This window comes from Berghia stephanieae, chromosome 4 (genome assembly GCF_034508935.2).
Source record: "Berghia stephanieae isolate SIO BIC M18660-M18661 chromosome 4, UCSD_Bste_1.3, whole genome shotgun sequence".
NCBI classification, from domain to species: Eukaryota; Metazoa; Mollusca; class Gastropoda; order Nudibranchia; family Aeolidiidae; genus Berghia; species Berghia stephanieae.
Window position 1 is genome coordinate 50,056,963 of NC_088363.1, and position 4,730 is coordinate 50,061,692.

General features: G+C 36.1%; 1 long non-coding RNA gene across 1 annotated transcript; it reads right to left on the bottom strand.

Moving 5' to 3' along the window:
• Positions 1-216: 216 nt before the first annotated feature.
• Positions 217-4,197, bottom strand: LOC144972026 (uncharacterized). The gene is made up of 3 exons (XR_013645235.1): positions 4,072-4,197; positions 2,703-2,776; positions 217-285 (listed from the first exon to the last, which is right to left on the bottom strand). It is a non-coding gene; the product is annotated as an uncharacterized LOC144972026 (long non-coding RNA).
• Between the last annotated feature and the right edge of the window lie 533 nt (positions 4,198-4,730).

Genomic DNA, 4,730 nt, shown 5'->3' on the forward strand with positions numbered 1-4,730 from the left:
AGAGAAAGAGAGAGAGAGAAAGAGAGAGAGAGAGAGAAAGAGAGAGAGAGAGAGAAAGAGAGAGAGAGAAAGAGAGAGAGAGAAAGAGAGAAAGAGAAAGAGAGAAAGAGAGAGAGAGAGAGAGAGAGAAAGAGAGAGAGAGAAAGAGAGAGAGAGAGATAGAGAGAGAGGAAGAGGGTGAGGGAGGTAGAGAGAGGGAGAGAGAGAAAGAATACCAACAGACATTCCTACCTCAAAGAGAAGGCTCCAGTCCTATGAAGAATACACAATCCAATCCTGTCCATCCTTGAGAAAATAATAAAAAACGTTATTCTTGTTTATGTTGTGATCGAAGAAGTTATGTTTTGAAAGAAATGCAGTCTCACGACTAACGTTCAGATCATCTTTACATTCATCCCGATAGCTCAACTGGTTAACTACTAAAACAATGTGACAAGTTCTGTTCCCCTGTTGAGCCTCAAAAGCTAACTTCTAAATGAAGACATAGCACAAGGCTATTAATCGTGCAGCACAGACAGATCTTATGACACTTATGAGAGTTTATACTCAAACCAATTTCAATATATAACATTAGTAAAAAAAGAATTCTACTACTATAACTATAAGCAATTTTACTTTGTAGTTGTTAGCTAAATGACGAGAAAATATTTTACAGTAAGGATAGAGACACAGTTTCTTTAAATGGTGGGCCAGTTTTATTAATTTTATCACTTGTGAACTCTTTAAAACCATGTTTTTGGCAGGATACATTGATCTTTATCACTGTTTCAGTTTCAGTTGGGTGGGGAAGTGTGGCTCAGTGGTACAGTTTTTGTTTTGTACCCCAAAGGTCCCGAGTTCGAATACCGGCTGCGCTGTGTGGCCTTGAGCAAGTCACCTCGCCCAAGCTCAGTTTGAAGTGCAGCACTGCGGCTGACGTCTGGGTTATTCCAGTATTCCTTGGAATAGACTCTAAAGACAAATTTCCCCTATAGGATGAATAAAGGGAATTTTATTTTTATTTTATTGTTGTAAGTGTTATCTTTAGAAACTTGTCAGTCAGAAGCCCTGCAAACAGCTTGTATTAAATTAAACTTAAAATTAGTAATTATAATTGCTGTAACCTGTGAGTTTTGACTGATATTCACTACCTTGAGCAATTGAAATATATTTTAGTCTATGCGTTTTCTTTGAACGGACTCTTGTCAGTGCTTTCCAAACAATGCATTCAATGAGTTTCATATCATGGGACTTTTGTTTTTTTCACTATCTAATTATTGATCACCAATATGTTTACAGCTGTTTGTGTCCTCTTATCTAAATCTTTTTCATTTATCCATTCCTTATCTATTTAATTAGTTGATGTTTAGCGAGATTATTATCGAATTATCAAAACGTCCTTTCTATACAACGACTTCACCAGTTAAGTAGAAAATGGTAAGGGCTGCCTGAAGCCGGTGTCGTAAAATACTAATGAAAGAGTGAAAATGGAAAGGCTTCCTATGGGAACAAAACAGACAATGGACGTTTCGGGTACAAACCCTTCGTCAGCACAATAATACACAAATAAACGTGGAAAACAAATAAAATATAATGAAAAATAACGTGTATCGTCTGTACTCAATGGTGGTTGCAGTATGAATGAAATGTTAGCATGGCGTGGGTAGAGGATAGGGTGCCCCAGGGGGGTGATCTAATTGATAAGAAAAGGTCAGCGTCAGGGAACAGAACTTTCCAGAAAATAATGGAAGATAAAAGACATATAAGTGGTAGTAGTAGTAGTAGTAGTAGTAGTAGTAGTAGTAGTAGTAGTAGTAGTAGTAGTAGTAGTAGTAGTAGTAGCAGTAGTAGTAGTAGTAAGTAATAGTAGTAGTAGAAAGCTGTTGTGAAACAGTAGGGGGCGTTGGAGAGGTGAAAGAGTCACGGCGGAGATGGGGGGGGGGGGGGGGGGGGGGGGGTTTGTTGGATGAGCGAAGGTCGAATCTTCGCGAAGGAAATGCGAACGATCAGATGGCGATGCGATAGTAAAGTGGAATATACAGATAGATAGATAGATAGATGGATAGACAGATAGATAGATAGATAGATAGATAGATAGATAGATAGATAGATAGATAGATAGATAGATAGATAGATAGATAGATAGAAAAGATGGGAGAGAAGAGTAAAAAAACAACAACAAAAAACAAAACAAAACAAAACCCACAAAAAAACAAACAAACAAACAAACAAAGCAACAACGTCAACAGAAAAAAAAAATAAAAAAATAAAAAAATAAAAAAGGGGAGGGGGGAGGGTGGCAGGGGGGGGGGGGCGGGTTGAGGCGATACAAGTTATTTTTCATTATATTTTATTTGTTTTCCACATTTATTTGTGTATTGTTGTGCTGACGAAGGGTTTGTACCCGAAACGTCCATTGTCTGATTTGTTCCAATATGAAGCCTTTCCATTTTCACTCTTTCGCTAGTATTTTACTTCACCAGTGAACTAAGCCAACAGAGAGACAGACAGAAAAAGAGATAGAGAGAGACGGAGAGATACAGAAGGTTTGAGAGAGAGAGACAGAAAGAGAGAGAGAAAGATAGAGAGAGAGAGAGAGAGAGAGAGAAAGAGAGAGAGAAAGAGAAAGAGAAGAGGAAGAGAGAGAGAGAAGAGAGAGAGAGAGAGAGAAGAGAGAGAGAGAGAGAGAGAGAGAGAGAGAGAGAACTAAATGGAATACCTACCTCAAGATTGGATCTCCATTACGAATACAATCTTTTGATGAATACACGATGTAATCCTGTATCTTCATGCCGTCCTTTAGTGAATTAAAAATAAAAAGATGTATTTCTTGATTATGTTTTGAATTTATAAACAGATAATGAGCAAAGAAATTATGTTTTGAAAGATATGCAGCCTTGCACTTAATGATAATAGTAACTAATAATTTTTTGACCTCGCCAATTAAAAAAATAAAATCAAACTCTTGAAAATGAATTATCAGGAGAAAAATTGTCACTTCTGTAAATACCAAATGTTGGTTAATGCTGAGGCAATCTAAGGTGGAATACTGGAATCTATGATTTCAGTTTGTAAAACTCTTTGTTTGTGGATTCCAAACAATGGATCAGAAAATGGTGAGATCGGAGTCTAACAAAACAGTCATAAATTAGATTTGTTCATTCTACAATTCCGTATACATCAAATTGTCGGCTGGGATTTTTTTCAAAGTTTGATATATTGTGCAGATACACTATTTCTATAATTAAAATGGTGCTGATTGAAGCTCGAAGAAAAAAATAACGGTCAGTATTGAATTGTAAGACAGTATCTGTCTTTGTCTAATAAATTGAAGCTTACAATTGAATACTTATCGTTATTTCACTATTTCTATAAGCACATGAAAGCTTTCCTTGTAGTTTGAGGTGCTTCATTGTAAAAATCACCTGCAAAGAATCTCAGTTCAATACAAAGGGGCATAACTCAGTTAATTATTTTGACCTCCAATATTGACTCATATTACACTACACAGCTGACAAAGTTTAAAATATTTGGCTTATGAGGCTGTTAAAAGCTATTGAATTCAATGCTTTCAAATTCAATTTACTTTTGAAAAAACCGTTAACAGTCTAATTAATGTGGATTATACTCATCAGATGAATTCAGTTCAGATTGTTGGTATGAGTATGAATGTCGATTTTTATGTCTAGTCTAGTGCAAGATTTTTTTATTATATAAAAAAAAATTCAATACACCGTGAAAAAGAGCGCTATGTAAAGGCTTTATGTGACGGCGTTATAGTATAGTTATGTGACACACTGTAGTGAAGCGTATGGATAATGGAATTGTGTGTATGGGCATGGGCGTGTACAGATAATTTGGGGTGACCAATTTGATTCGATATTACGGACCCTGAAATTGAAATCCATCCATTTTATTTTATTTGGATTCGGAATGAATTTACTAAAACGAATAAAGCTTTAACTGTAAGCGTAGACGTCTATTATCTGTAGTGTAAGAAATTAGACTTAGATTCTATATATCTAGAGCACTAGGCCTAGGTATCTCGACTGTATTTAACATCTATAACACAACGCAAACGAATAATATTACCATATATTTAAAGGAAAGTCCTCAAAAATATTATAGACAAAGCTACTATATGATCATCAGCCAGCAAATTATAATATTACATTGATATGTGTCATAAGTTTCGAATAGTTTCATATCTTTGATCACTTGGTGCCTTGTTGTTTCTTTTATCGTCTATTTTTTTTTTCTTCAGTAGGAGTTTACAGTCTACAGCTGTTAAAAAGTTGTCGTACTCGTATTATATAAATCTTTATCATTTATCCAATCATTGTCAAATTAATTGTTAAGCAATAATTATTAAAATATCATGTCCTTACCCTACAACTCTTTCCCCGGTAAACTGAGCCAAGAGAAAGAAAGAAAGAGAGAGAGAGAGAGAGAGAGAGAGAGAGGAGAGAGAGAGAGAGAGTGAGAGAGAGATGGAAAGAGGGAGAGAAAGAGATAGATAGATAGAGAGAGAGAAGATAAGAGTAGTGGAAAGAGAGAGAGAGAGAGAGAGAGAGAGGGGAGAGGGAGAGAGAGAGATAGAGATAGATAGATAGAGAGAGAGAGAGAGAGAGAGAGAGAGGGGTAGGGAGGGAGGGAGAGAAATATAATTCCTACCTCGTGATGAAGTCTCCGTTACGAATCCAATCCTTTGAAGAATACACGATCCAATCCGGTCTCTTGATTCCGTCCTG